Genomic DNA, 16581 nt, shown 5'->3' with positions numbered 1-16581 from the left:
TTAACTACATTTAGTTAGGACTCTGTTACTGACTCACGATATATATGCTTTTCTTATAAAACCAATGCTCAGAACTGAAACATCTAAACAAGATTTTATCAAACGAAATTTAGATAAATATATTGTGAAAATGTCGCGATTGTTATGACTTTATTCATAGAATTAAAAGTTCAATAATTAATGCTTTTGGAATGTGTAGTGCTTGCCCTCCTATCCTACTTTGACCAATTACTTATAGATATCTTCCCTTATATTCATTAATTCGAAACACTCTACTTTATTTTATTACAGATTTATATAAGCATTTTACTTGAAATAGTGACTTATATGATATTTGCTTTTGTTACCTCTGTAATACATAAATAGACAGTCATTAACATAGTAACAAAATTTAAATGAAATTCTTAATGTTTATTCAGGGTTTTGAACAGAAAAAGATAATGTTTTGTCTAAGTAAGTGAATTTAAATTTAGAAATAAAGAAGGTATGCAATTCTGAAGCTAAATTAGTATACTTTTATTAATAAAATGGTCCACTAAATCAAAATAAGAAATATCATTTTAATGAAGACTATAGTGGGAAAAGTACTACTGTTACAAGCAATATAGCTTTCTATATTCATTAAAGAAATTGTTCTATATATATTTTTTTCTTGACGATTTGGCAATGGAAGGTGTTGGATTACTTGAAATACATTTACATATGCCGGTTCAAGAGTGAGGTTTTCAGAGGGTAATTTTATCTCAAATACCACATTTTACAAATTAAGAAAGAATGTTTCTAAATTTGGAACAGGTTTTACAAAATAGCCTGCACTTCCAATATAAGAAGTGTAAACCTCCACTTCGTAGTCATGTTCAAACTTTTGAAACATTCCTTAAATAGTCTAAATCAATACATGCTATACATTTCATTCATCACAAAAAAATACGTATAAATAATCTCGCTTTTTCGCACAAATATCATGAAGGTAGTGTGTACGTTTTCAAGGTAAGCAGCTTTTTCAAGTTTGTCTATAAGTTTATGAGTAGAAAAGGTATTTAATCAAAGTCAGCCGCTAGAATGCAATGTTTGTACTTGTGAGAAGGATTTTTCTCTCATTTACTGTAATTTATTGTCATTTTATGGTTCTATTGAAGTAGCATTAATTTTAACTGTTTCTTTTAGATACGTGGTCTATGAAGCAAAGATATGTTATTTGTTGTATCAAACGGAAGCACAGTAAAAGCAGAAGTTATGATTGCTTTTAAAAAGCCAGCGGCAAACAAAGAAGTCGGCAACTGTTGCAATAGGCTCTGCCAAACTATTCGAAAAAGACCATTTAGGAGCTCAAGACATGAGCGCAATTATAGATTCTGGTAGTTCGTATGAGCTCTCACTTTCAGAGGATTACGTAGAAGGAAATGTAAAATTCACTTTTGATTTAGGTGAAGGAAAAACAAAAGAAACTTATATTTAATACGACGATCAAAAACATGATATCATCACGCGTAACAGAGAAATGGTTTATTCTGTTGATTCCAAAAATCGTTGGAAATGCGAAAACGGAGTAGATCACCGACAGCATTTGAATGAATTTAAGAAAAACACGAAGAGTACAAATCAAAGACAGAAGAAATAATGTCAAATTATAAAGAGAACAGACGAAATGTTAGTTTCAATAAAAAGCAACGTCAAAAAGATATTGAAAAAGAATACAACCAAGACGATACAAAACAAGCAACAAAGACAGAAATGGAGATGTTAAGGTAGGAGATACGTAAATATCGCGTCCTAGAATTTTTCTGAAATTTTGCATATGGAAAGATCGATTCGTATGCAATCAAATGACAGAAAAAATGACATCGTATCATATTTCGTTTTCTAAGTACATAGATTTGAAATATACTAGAACAATGATGAAAATATATATGATACGTAGGAAAATTGTTAAAAAAAACGTCAGGTATTAAATTATTACTTAGTATTGTGAAATAACGGTGCCTAGAATTTTTTTGAAAAATAGTATATAATTATCATCTTTAATAGCTATCAAAAGATGTATAAAAATCACTTGACAACGGGACTCGTTAACCCGTCATGCTCTCCTTAAGTGGGAATACTTACCTTTTATTTCGTTTTTTGTTTCGGTAACGTCAAAATGTATTTCGGCGACGTCACATATCTTTACATGTTATACGGTTGTAAATGAAACGCTAGGCTTGCTACGACACTTGTTTCATGTATAGTACTTGTAGCAAAATTAGTGAATGGAAGGCCCTAGACACAGTTTTTTCTTCAGTTTCAAATGAATTCAAAGATGTTGGAAAAGGGAATCAAAATACCGAAAAGGCAAAGAAACAAAGTTTTTCAAGAAGAAGGCGATTTACAAGTACGTGTAGCATTGTCTAACCATTTTATTTCAGATTGCTATACTTTACGAATGCATTTTCTGTATATCATTTATTTTATAACAGGTATTAGTATCGAAAAAAAGATGACTTCAAAATCGCTGCATTAGTGTATGGCCTAAATGATAAAAAAGCTCAATGAACATATGTGATATTTGGCAGGCTTGACATTTAATGAAGTCATTGTATTCTTACTGAAGGAGACACCAGCTGACAGTGATACGAAAGCTTGGAAATCTTCTGAAGTATTACACAATAGGTGCCTTAGAATTGAGATACTGATTTTATGGATTATATTACAGTGAATTTATTCCCCGTCATGAGGGGAAATGGGACATAGAAATATCGGTGAATTACGAATTACGTATAATTCTGTCCCAATCCATTCAGTTTATTGTAGAACATACCAATTCTAATTATGTTCTACCCTCCACTATACGTATAGCTACATGTACTCATAACAATCTTGTTGGGAATACATCAAAATAACAGCTTTTCATGGCATTTTTTTTCACGATGGGTCTCGGGTTTGTTTTTTTGGACACAGGGCTTATTAATGTCAGACATGCTTTCTACTTGTGTAATGTGCACCTGTCAAACTACTGTCCACTTCCCCTCTCTTTTGCAAACCATTGTCAAAGGCAACTGATATTTCATGGAGTATAGTAATTTTGATCATGCAGTTTTCTAAGGAATGGTGGCAGTCTACGGTATGGTGTTATTTGTAGCACTTAAGTTCTAGCTTATCTACTGATAACAAACTGTATTATGTGAAGTAATGTACATGTACAAAAGGGCATCTGGAGTTCGCTAAATTGAATTTTGCCTTTAAAAAATGAAGAAAGGCAAACTAGTAGTTTGTAGTTCAACTATGCAAGATGTCAGTGAATTTTGTGTTCATTCATCTAGATGTTCCATGTAAACTGACAACGAACCTGAATATCACACAAAGAGTAATCAAGGGAACCAAGGTTATAGTGGTAATCAAATGAATGTAATCCAGGGACAAAGACCAGACATGGAAAACCGACATACACAACAAAGAACATAAAGTAACTAAAATCATCCATACAAAGTAACAGAGGTAAATGAGCAACTCGGACACCACTAAAAGCTGGGAGCATTGACCAGGTGCACCGGTAGGGTAAGCGTCCTCTGCTTTTCTAGAAACACCCGCCGAGTTGCTCATAAAAAGTCAAGTCCGGGGTAGACAAATGAGGAAAGGAAAACTATGACCCGTTGAATAAATCAGTTTTCATGGTGCTGATTGATACATCATAACGATCCACGAGTTCATGATGACGACCATAAAACTTCTGTAGTGATGACTTCAAACTTGTAGCAACATAACCCTGTTCCAAAAGCCTATTTGTTAGACCTCTAGCTCGATACAAAAAGTCTGCGTAGTTTCGGCAAGCTCTGGCATAACGTATGAGTTGTGATATGAACACTCCATACGCAGGAGCCGAAGGGATGTTGCCACAGATGAAAGGAAAGTTGACAATTCTGAATGAAAAGTCATTACATTTGTCGTAAAGTTTGGTCAATAGTTTTCCTTTACCATCGATTTCTACGTGTAGGTCAAGATATGAGGCTGACTGCACAGTGTCTGTAGTATCCTTTATCTCAAGTTCCTTTGGGTAGATGCGATGTATCAAATCCCAGAAATTAGGATTGTTTAAAGATAATACGTCATCTATATAGCGGAAACTGAGATTGAAGGATCTAGCCAAACGATATTCTTTCTTTCTGATCAAATCAATTCTTGGGGTATACTGCATAGAACTGATGTGGGGATTTTAGACATGACCACTGTTACTAAAAATAGAACATAGGGGTCATACAATTGATTTTTGCATATATCTCCAAAACCGTTAGGTTTAGGCAAATTATGACAGGGGTTAAAGTGTTCAACATGATGAGATCTATCTGCGGTCAAATTTCATTTTAATCTGTTGTTCCATGTTGGAGTTGTTACCCTTTTTCAACATTTTTGCTGTTTTTTAACGATATTTCTTTCAAAAATCCTGCATAGAAATGATGGGGGAATTTTTGATTCGCAAAAAATCATGGCCGTCGTTACTAAAAAATATAACATAGATAGGGGTCAGACAGAAGTTTTTCACATATATCTCCAAAACCATTAGGTCCAGCAAAGGAAAAAGACACTTATTAATAGGACTACAAAAGTTGTCAGGGATAAAAATTGTCAGACGACTCCTTGTAAGCGTGATTGCAATTGAAAGGGAAAAAAATACGGTTTTTTGTTGTTTTTTGTTTGTTGGTTTGTTTTTTTTTATACAGTTTTTAACCAATATCTTGAAAACTATGATAGATACAAAGAAACTGTCAATTGCTGAAATGATCTCTTCATCAGTACAGTTGCATTCTCCTCAAATTAACGGATAAATGGAATCAAGTAAAATAGAGTATTTGCGAAAAGATGTCAATCAAGAAATAAGCTTATTGAACCAGGAATATTGTACAATGGCATACAATGATCCTGTGAAGAGTTGTTTACAATTTTGTTTTTCGAATATGAAAAAGGCACAAGTATTTCTGTCTTTAAAAGAGTCGATGAGAAGGAAAAAAACAAATGCCTTTGTTCTTCACCAGTTACTTAATACCAAAAAAAAACAACTTTTCTTTGTTTACTTTTGATATATAGTAATTCGAATTTTGATTTTAATGACATCATATCATATTTGATTAGACATGTATTTGCCAAATATAACGATTTATGACCGTATGACCGTTGAGTTTGACTTTTGCTTAATTACTTTGAATTAATATTTTGCTTAGGTATTGGTTTCCTTTAAGTTTCTTCTTTTTTTTTTTTGGTTTGTCATTGTTTCTATTAAATAGGTACTCTTTATAATTTTATTATCAATGTTTGATTTCCGTCTTTTTATATTTTTCTTGTAACATTTCCTGCAAAGGGGAGGAATACATATGCTTCCTTGCATTGGTCCTACCAAAGTTCTGATCCGTAACAACACTGATTCCGCAGAAAAGAATTTGATGTAACTTTCTTAAATTCTTTTTCAGATAATGGCATTGTGCAACCCTATTTTCATAAGTTTCTTCTGAATGGCTTTTAAGGTTTCCTGAAGCCAACAATGAGCTTTCTCTTTGCTATAACAAGGGGAATCATGTTCTATTCAGCATTTCTTATAAAACCACTGAATAAAAATTAAATGAAACTTTCACACTTTCTATATCATTTAATGGCATTATCCACTTTTTATTTTGTATAACATCTGAATGACTGATGTGGGTTCCTATACGATGTGAGCTTTGCTCACAATTTTACTAGTATCGTATTCGTTCCGTTAGTACTATTTTATACTGCTTTTCTTATGAAACATTAATGACTTTGCCAATATGAACATCGGACGAGGCAAAAATATTGATCTTGGATACAGCAATGGGAAAATTAAGCTAACCGGTAGACCTGTTCAAATCAAACAACTCGTATTAATTTTATTTCTTGGCTAAGTGCTGACTTAAGGGCCGTACTTTTCACTTACGGGGTATCATTACAGCAAAACAAAACTAGTTATGGCCGTACGAAAAGAATGATTTGCAGAAGACTTTTTACAAGTAATAAGCTTAAGTTTGGTTTGTTTGTTTTATTTTTTATTTTTATTATTATTATTACTTTTTGTTTGTTTTTGCATAGCAATTGGATGTCATCGGCCTTTAGTATGAAGCTTTGACGACTGATAACTCGAGGACCTATTAGTTTCTTCATAATAAATCAACTGGATGCAAGTGGACACAGTTGGGCCTTGTATAAGTCGTTTAAAATTCAAACTGTTAACACTTCAATTTTCAATTCGTGCTTGCAACCAATGTGAATTTAAATTAAAGTTTAAATTTAAACTTGTCTATGCTCCACTGAATACTACAGTCTGTTGATCAAAATCAATTTTGATGATAAGAAATTCAACTTTCGTTTTAAATTGTGTTATTGATTTATATTTTCAGAAAACTAGATGAAGCTTACCTTAACTTGGCACTTGATACAAAACAAAAAATATGTTTATCGAACCTTCTTGCGTGAGCTTTAACAGTGTTGCCCATTGTAAACTTATTCCTAGACTAAGAGTACGATAACATACAAAATAAAAAAAAATATATATATAGCAAGATATTAAGGTAATCAGAGATAAGAAAGTAAATTGTCGCTTATATTTCACATGTTCCAAATAATACCAATTTTTTAATCAAATGTTAGCGCAATCGATCCGTTTTTAAGCAATTGAAAGTAGAAGATACAGTAAGCATACTTGGTATTCTACACCTGAAGTTTAAAACTAGTTATACCAAGAATTCTTTTATCCTTTTTATGTGAAGTTAAGGAAGTAAAAACACACGTATATTCTCAATAAAAGTTTGAACAGTTCAGGCTAGTACGATTTCTTTTTAAGGTATGTGACATTAGTTGAAAAGAACTAACATTTATAAATTAAATGTGACCTGTTTGTTATAAAAGGATTATTTTGTTTGTGTATTTTTTATTATTATATTGTCGTTATTGTTGTTGTTTGTTTCCACGTGTTTATCTCTCAGATTTATTTGGTTTGCTTGTTTGTGTTTCCTTATCATTCTTTTTTTTTTGTGGTTTGAAAAAAAACTAATCTATTTCTAGATACATTTACATAAGAAAGGAAATGATGACATTGTTTACGATTCATATGTATTTCATTTTAACCGTTTGGATTTTTCTAGGTGTCTCATTAAAACGTGTAACGGAAACACATTTTTGAGATGAAGAGTAATCAAGGGAACAAAAGTTATAGCGGTAATCAAAAGAATGTAATCCAGGGACTACAATCTATTTAGAACAAGTGTCATCAGAATTCTGTTTAATTTCTTTTAAAATGTCTTTATTGTATACATTTTTAGGTCTTTAAAATGTCTGATAGCGACAATGAAGCAAATAAAAAGATACGTAAGGAATGTAATGTAAGCCTTAATATGGAACAAGAAGTCGATACCTCAGGTGAAAATATTTTTCAAATGACTGAAAACGACAAGTTATTGGCTACAGCATTTGCGTTTCCTGATATAGCATTTGTTTTTACTGACAACAAAGAATGCAATGAAAGATTATACACAACCAAACAACAACTTTCAGATATTTCGCCTGTATTTAAAGCAATGTTTTCATTAAAATTCAAAGAAGCATCTTCTGATGAAATCCCGCTACCAGGGAAAAAGTTGAGCACGTTCATGCATTTCTTGCGATTGGCACTGCCTGGATATACTGATTAAATAGAAGGTATTTGTTCATTGTTCAAAAGGACAATATCAAAGTTTTCAATCTAAAGTATTGAATTAAAAGCTTTGTAAAGATTTGATCATTTAAAGGGCAAAAATGCTTTTACAAACAATTTAACTAACCCATCATTTTGATATGTTAACAATGTTTTTTTATTATTCCTAGATTATCTAGTTTTCATCCTTTGTATATAATGTTAAATCTTTTTGCAATGGTTTGGATGCACTTTTTAGTATAAAAAGTTCACCAACTCCTCTTATATACATTCGCGATTTTTGATTTTAGTATCCTACTATTATGTTATTTGTTTGGCAAAATATATTGTTCTTATATTTCAACAGATAACACAGCTCATGAAGTGCTCCCGCTCGTTAAAGAGTATCAAACAGAAAAATTGAGGAAAAAAAAATGATGATTTCTTATCAACGGAGGTCAAAAGGTCAGGTGACAGTATTTTGAAGACCGATTTAATTTCGAACATACAAGAAGCTCAAATGTATGGTCTGCAGACGTATCTTGATGCTTGTATCGAGGTTGCGTCTAGAAGACAATCAAAATATTTCGTGACTGAACCTAACTATAAAAACATCAGCATAGAACCAAAATATAGAATTACACATCAACGGGTAGTGCATTTTGAAAATATCTATGAACAAAACATGTGTTGTCGTCCTCTTGATGACAAACGTGATTGGAAATATCCATTTCTGTATAACTGTAACGGTTATATATGTGGAAAATTTCTAGCTGAACTGAAGAAACGTTTTGATGTTTACATGAAATAACGTGTTATAAGTCACTTTGACAATAGGAAATAAATCAAATGAACAATCCTATACAATGATATTGTATATCTGGGTTACATTAACAATTGAACTCAGATGCCAACTTCAATTTTGAAATCAATAAAAATTTCAAGCCTGCTAGTAGCATTTGTTAATTCTTAATTGAAAACACAAAATACTTTCAATCTTACTAGAAGTACACGATTGTAAATGATTATGCATTGTTGAAATTGTTTAAAAAAAGTTGAAACTCTTTCTTCAGATTCTTGCATATCCAGAATAGTTCACCAATAGTATTATTTAATCTTCGAAGTATACCAAAAAAAAAAGATTTTTTTCAGTGTGGTGGACGTGATTGTTTACAGGCGGTTTACATTCCAATAGGAGCGAATTGAACTCCTCTACTCGCTGGCCTATTACTTTACTCTTATGACACTCACTGTATATCTGATCAGATCCGAAGGAGAAACATCGTTTAGCCAGATCCTTTGATCTCCGTTTCTGCTAAATAGATGACTTACACTTATTAAACAAACCTAGTTTTGGGGATTTGATACATCGCATTTACCCAAACGATCTTAAGATAAAAGATACTACAGAAACTAAAATAACAGAACTTTTATTATTACTCATAATCCGAAAAACCAAAACACTCTTGATTGCGCACATAATTTTTCCCTATGAAATACCACTATACTTAATAATATTGTCACATGGCGAGTGGACATGTATACTTACGGGTGATTTGTGTGACCTTACATCTACAATGGCCGCCAAACATGAAAACAAACATTTTTCCATGGAAGGAAATTTGAAGATTTCGTTTCTGCTTTTTATTAGCAGTATTAAGAAACTTGCAACGATGTTTGAATGACAAGCTATGCCAGAGGAACTTATAAAGTAGTTTAGAATTCATTTAAAAAAATACACTATCAGCTGACAGTATCACTGTCAATATGAAATTATTGCTTGAGATATTGTGGCCTCAATACTTTAGCTTTCCCATGGAAGATTGAGATAAAGCATCACATGCTAATAACTTTCACTCCAGATCTCAAGTTCCAGCTTTGTTTTCCCTAAAACTATGTAGACTGTCAGCAATTTTGGAGTATTATAATGAAATAAGAAATGAATAAATGTAACCATGCTCAGAGGCTACACCAATATGTCACCATATAATTCACAGTCGCGAGCACCATCGAACATTTACACTTTACACATTAATTACACCTATCATAAACTAAGGAACTAAAGAAACAAATAAGTTGAGGAATCTCATTTTTATCCGGTGAAACGTTCTAAATCAATTTGAAAATTGATTGCTAAAATTGTGCCTATTAAATTGTTAACTTAAAGGAAAAAAGTTAGTATTCCCTTAGTTTTATGACCACTACCTGATGAAATATAGTAGATAACTCGATAATTTACTATGTTTATTTTTCATTATGTATTTTACTAAAATTTGCATCTATGAATGACAGAAATTTACACATTTTAAGAATTTCATGTTCAACTAAAGTCAAAATATGTTCAGAAGCTTGCTATACATACATTGCTATTCAAGTTTTAGGGAAATAGTCTATACCTCTCTCTCTCTCTCTCTCTCTCTCTCTCTCTCTCTCTCTCTCTCTCTCTCTCTCTCTCTCTCTATATATATATATATATATATATATATATATATATATATATATACACTGCTTCTTTTATATGAAAGCATTATATGAAAGCATAAACAAACTAAAATAACAATTAAATAGGGTACGAAAGTAATTAAGCATTTAAACTAGCAACTGCTATCATAGACCAGGGGCACCGATAAGGTAGGCGTACTCTGATTTTCAAGAAACTTCCGCTAAGTTGCTCATAAGATGGAATATTGTGACACAGCGAAAAATTTGTTCGTCATGTTGCCGATGGATACATCATAACGATCCATGGTAATGACCAAGAATCTTTTGTAGTGATTATGTTAATTTAGTAGTAACACAACTCTGTTCCTAATTTCTAGCACGGTCCGTAGTTTTTGATCGCCCTAGTATAATTGCGGTATTTATGGGACTATTTTTTTCGAGACTAATATGTGTGTACTTTCATAATTGAGGTGCTCGCTATTTGGAAACATTATGTAAAGTATAACATTTTAACAACCCTAAAAGATCTTAGAGATTTCGGACTCGATGAAGGAAGTGTCGATAAAATACAGATTGTCCAGCATTATATCTGACTTCTTTTTAAACCTGTTAGATCTGAACCTCTTCATGATGAGAATCGAAAATTCATACATATTCCATTTTTCAACAATGAATCGATGTTATTAACAGCAATATTCTTCACAGTAAAGAGGTAGTTTCCAAAATTCCACCATAATAAAAAAAAACAATCTGTTCCTGTTGTCTCTTACAACTACACTAAGACAATGCATAGTAAAATTTCAACCATTAAAAAACATTGCAGAATCTAAACATTGAGGAATACTTTAAATTCCCTCTGACACGTGACTGTGATTCTTCTATCTTTAATTACAGTGTTTCTAGTCATGTCATTACTGGAGATTTGAATATCACTGAGAATGAACTCCTATGTAAGGTATAAACCATAATGTATGATGTTGAAGATTATGCCACATCATTGATTTAAAGAGAAAAGGACCAAGAATCAGAAATCGATCCCTTGTTATTCCTTGGATAAATGCCATCTGATCGTTGGTACGGAATAGTATTGACAATTTCAAGAAGTGTACAAATAAAAGACCCAATTCCGTATTCAACGATCGCGAGGAACTTGAATGCCTCTTCTCACTACATGAGAAATATGTTATCGTCCCTGCAAACAAAGTTTTTTTTGGTTTTTGGTTTTTTGTTTTTGTTTTTGTTTTTGTTTTTTTTCTTTGTTTTTGTTTGTTTTTGTTTTTGTTTTTGTTTTTTTTTTGGTAAATTGCATTTCCTCTGTTGCCTTATTAACGAATAAGGCATTGATAGTAACAACCCAGGTAATGCCACATATCAAACGTACTACTTTTGATAAAGATGAAATCCTAAACAATCACAAGTCCTGCGTGTCTTCTCTCAACAGCGGAACAAAATGTGAGGATTGTATGTATTGGATTCCCAAACTTCATCAGAACCAATACCAAGAAAGGTATATTGCAGGCTCTTCGTCTTGCTCCACGAAGGAAATTTTAATTCATCTTATAAAGATATTATCCGCAGTGAAGGTTGAACAGCAGCTTATTGCAATGCCGCCTACTCTCGTTGTGGCATTAATCATATAAGAATACTTAAAAAAATTTAAGGTTTACTTCTAAACCTAAAATCCGGCATTTTGACGAAAATACGTTCTCTCCAAACCTTTGACTTCTCATCTCTTTACACTACGTTACCACATGATAATAAAATCTCGTTTGAAAGGACTTATTCGTAAATCTTTTGCTCTTTCAAAAAAGAATTTTGTTATCGGTTACAAATCCACATATTTTTTTCTAAAACATCGCAGAAGGGCAAAGTGTACTACACAGAAAAGCAGGTATGCGATGTGCTTGATTTCCCCATTGATGACATATTTGTTACATTTTGAGGAGCTATTTTTCAACAACAAGTGGGCAGTCCAATGGACACTAACTGTGCTCCTATCCTAACTGATCTGTTTTTATAATCATACGGGTCTAACTTTCGTCAGAACTTTGTAAAGAATAAGACTTTTAAAGATGCTAAATCCTTTAACTTTATATACAGATATATTGATGATGTATTGTCCAACAACCCTTCTTTTGATAAATTTTTACCGTCAATATATCGACCAGAGCTCAAGATAAAGGAAACTACAGCAACAGCCTGTTCTGCATCTTTTTGTACCTTTATCTCGAATTTGACAACAGTGGTTATCTCAGCACTTATATTTATGACAAAAGAGACAACTTTAATTTTAATATCATAAATTTTCCTTACATATGCAGCAATATCCCTTCATGTCCTACATATGATGTTAATATTTCACAATTGAATCGCTACGCTAGAGCAAGTACTAACTACTCTGATTTTCTTGAACGCCATAAATATCAGACTCCTGAATTAGGGGTATGAGGATTTGTGTCCAAAAAGGCCTCTTACAAAATTCATTCTAGATATCAGTTATACTTAGTTTCTTCTAAAACAATGAGGAATGATTGTTTATTCGTAAAATATTTTTTGTGCTGATAGGATCGCTGATTTACCTATTATGAAAATAGCATGCAACTGCTTTTTAATCACCACTGGTATAGTCATGCCGAAAGAAAGAGGTTTAGCGCTCTGTTTAACCTATATTTAACCCACCATTTCGTTTGAAGTGCCTAAATTAAGTCAGGACCATTGAGATACCAGCTGCTCCGGTGGTGTAATATCTATTTTGCCCGATCTATTTTGGACTTGACTTTATGATTCGGATTATTGTTTATTAATTTTGTTGTTACCCTTATTGTTACTCTCTGACATGGAGTATAACTTCACGAGCTACCTGTTCTATAATTGAAAGAATAATCAAGGGAACCAAGGTTATAGCGGTAATCAAAAGAATGTAATCGAGGGACAAAGAACAATTATTTAAAAGTAATTATATTTTAATTCCAGTGGAAGTAATTTGTATATATGTTTTTCTTATTAGTTGTATTTTAGGTCAGCACTAACATGAACTTTTTAATTCATAAATATGACATAAATATCTTTTGTTTTAATTTTTTAACATTTAAGAAGTAAGAAACGCGACTTCCCCATTCGAGACAGGATTTTTCGGATATTCAATATTAATTCTGAATTTCTGTTGATATCCAATTGTTGTATTTAACGAAACTTTAATTAAGTTCTCGTTTTTTTTGTGTTGCGATTACAAAAACAATAATAAATCTTATAGTACACATCAACTCATTTTTAAGAAAAATTCCGATTAATAACTAACTGAATATGTGTGAGCTTAATGCACACGGGTAAAACCTAAAGTGGCATTTAATGCAGTAGAATATTCAAATTAATTTCACTAGGATATAACTTGGGAAAATTGTGTCCTTCAAAAAACTATCAAGTGATTTAAATAAATCATCACTAGGTGATATTTACAGCATTTCACATACTTATATTTAAATATTATCTGACTTGCCAAACTTTTGATAGATAAATATGAATATGCTCATTCTAAATGGATATAGTTATGATGTTAAATGTTGAGATAGTATTAACTTTAATTCGCTCATATGGTCAGCATTTTTTTCACCTGTCCCAAGTCAGATATTTCTGGCCTCTGTTTGTATCGCTTCGTTTTCACTTTTTACTTTTTTATATTAAATGCATACATTTACTCTTTACTAGTCCCTTTACGTCAGTCATTTACCGTGAACCACGCTCAATAAATTGGAATTATAAGTTTAAAGTTCTTATGGATGCCGTCGAGGACTACGCAAGAAAACGGATAAAACGAGAACAAGAAGACATTGATTCTCTGTCAGAGTGGTTAAAGGCCGTGAGGTCTTTAATTTTGAAACGAATGAAAGTTTTAAGTAGGTCAATGAGTGCCAAGGCTATATCCTTTTTCAAAGACGATGTAGCAAAAACATTGTCTACTATACATGACAAATATGTTGTCGTACCAGCAGACAAAGCCCAAAACAACTTTGTTTTTGTCTGCAAAACGTTTTATATCTAATGTTTATTATCAGAGGTAGATGTAGAAAACAATAGCAGTGATAAGACCTATACTGCTACCACTCTCTCCAAAGAAGAGATTGTGGAAAACCATAAACTTGTGCTATTCTCTTTTGGTCTCTACCAAGGACGATGATTGTGATTTACCGTCTATGTACTGGATTCCTAAACTTCACAAGAATCCATACAAACAACGTTTCATAGCTGGATCTGCAAAATGTACCACCAAACCTCTTTCAAAACTTTTAACTTCTATACTCACAACTGTCAAAGAGGGTCTGCAGTCCTACCACAAGACTTGTTACTCCCGTAGTGGTATGAATTCAATTTGGATCCTGAAAAATTCGAAACATCTTTTGGAGACAATCAGTTCAAGACTATTATCTGATTATAATAGCATTAAAACCTATGATTTTTCAACACTGTTTACTTCTATTCCCCATACTCAGTTAAAATCCCGACTTAAAAACATTATACATCGTTGTTTTTCAAAAAAAGATGGTACACCTAGATACAAATATATAGTTCTTGGTAGTGATTCCTCATACTTTGTAAGAAATAATTCCAAATCATCTTCCAAATATACAGAGAAAGATGTTTACAAAATGCTGAAATGTTTAATCGACAACATATTTGTCCAGTGTGGTGGACGTGTTTTTCAACAAACGCTCGGCATTCCAATGGGAACAAATTGTGCTCCTTTAATTGCTGACCTATTCTTTCACTCTTACGAGGCTGAATTTATAGCTGATCTGATCAAAAAGAAAGAATATCGTTTGGCTAGATCCTTCAATCTCAGTTTCCGCTATATAGATGACGTATTTATTATTTTTAAACAATCCTAATTTCGGAGATTTGATACATCGCATCTACCCAAAAGAACTTGAGATAAAGGATACTACAGACACTGTAAGGTCAGCCTCATATCTTGACCTACACTTAGAAATCGACGCAGACTTTTTGTATTGCGCTAGAACTCTAACAAATAGGCTTCTGAAAGAGGGCTATGTTGCTACAAGATTAAATTCATCACTACAGAAGTTTTATGGTTGTCATCATGAACTCGTGGATCGTTATGGTGTGTCCATCAGCACCATGAAAACTGATTTATTCAACGGGTCATAGTTTTCCTTTCCTCGTTTGTCTACCCCGGACTTGACCTTTTATGAACAACTCGGCGGGTGTTTCTAGAAAAGCATAGGACGCTTACCCTACCGGTGCACCTGGTCAATGCTCCCAGTTTTTAGTGGCGTCCGAGTTGCTCATTTACTTTTGTTACTTTGTATGTATGATTTTAGTTACTTTATGTTCTTTGTTGTGTATGTCTGTTTTCCATGTCTGGTCTTTGTCCCTGGATTACACTTTTTTGATTACCGCTATAAACTTGGTTCCCTTGATTACTCTCTTAGTAACTCAAACGCTTCACAAAAACAAAAATAGCAACAGGAGACTTGTGCTTTAATGCATGTATTGGCAGATAAAAATCAGTTGAACGGTGGAAAACTTCAAAAGCAGAATTTCAAGTATTCTATAGCTTTCTTTAGAACGAGAAATGTATCAATGCCTTAAACGTATGTTTTGGTCATTTCGTTGAAATATTTTCTTCTATCATTTGTTAAAAGATACTAAATAGATGTACTTAATAACCTTAGTATATTGCTACAGTATAAATTGCCAATGATACAAATTAAATATTTTAGTTGTCTTATTCAACTGAAGTTTGAATATCTATGACAATCAAGTACGTAATGAATTTAGTAAATAACTAGTGTCAGAAACTTTATTATACTATTAGTGAAAATACTTTTGAACCACAAATAAAATGAACTCTATTGATAAATCATTTAAGAATAATAGTATTTTTTGAAATAGTGAATCTTATCTGTATTTCAATTTGTATTGGGTTACATATTTAGTACAAGATACATTGTTGTGGTTTTGAACAGAGCTCTAGAAATTTACCAATAGTTATGCCTCTTATTCAACTAAAATCTAATATGATTTTGTCACCTGTTCTTTTGTGCCTTCATTCATTTTATACATTTATCTCTACGTAGTGTCTAACTGAAAGAAGTTAATTAATCTATTCGGTTGCAATTAGTTACACCAAGGAGTCAATGCTTGGTAAATTGACTGCGTACATTGTACACATTCAAAGACAAATTGTGCAAATACTGCCATTGATACATAATTTGAGATAAAAATAAATGTTGCTATAAAATAAGTATATACTGAACAGTGACGGATTCAGAAGGGGGTTGCATGGGGTTGACACCCGCTTTTGGTAAAATTTGTAATTTTCATGTGTAAAATTAACAACAAATGGCAAATGATATCCTAGCAACCTCCCTTTTCTAAGGAACCTCGGCTGGCACACCCCCTTTTTTCAAAAGGTGTTTGGATCCGGCACCGCTGAATCTATAGTGAGGTTTGATTTTCGTTCTCTTCTA

At 32.5% G+C, this 16581-nt stretch overlaps 1 pseudogene across 1 annotated transcript; it reads left to right on the top strand.

Annotated features, from left to right (window-relative positions):
- The first annotated feature begins 6576 nt into the window (after positions 1–6576).
- On the top strand, positions 6577–8600 carry LOC148603600 (uncharacterized; annotated as a pseudogene). Its single transcript, XR_015916771.1, has 3 exons — positions 6577–6823; positions 7302–7398; positions 8019–8600. The product of XR_015916771.1 is annotated as an uncharacterized LOC148603600 (transcript).
- The last annotated feature ends 7981 nt before the right edge of the window (positions 8601–16581 follow it).

The sequence above is a fragment of the Perna viridis genome, chromosome 11, assembly GCF_037379345.1.
Source record: "Perna viridis isolate PV_CMFRI_1.1 ecotype Kerala chromosome 11, ASM3737934v1, whole genome shotgun sequence".
Classification (NCBI taxonomy): Eukaryota; Metazoa; Mollusca; class Bivalvia; order Mytilida; family Mytilidae; genus Perna; species Perna viridis.
This window is presented reverse-complemented; position numbering and strand designations above follow the sequence as displayed.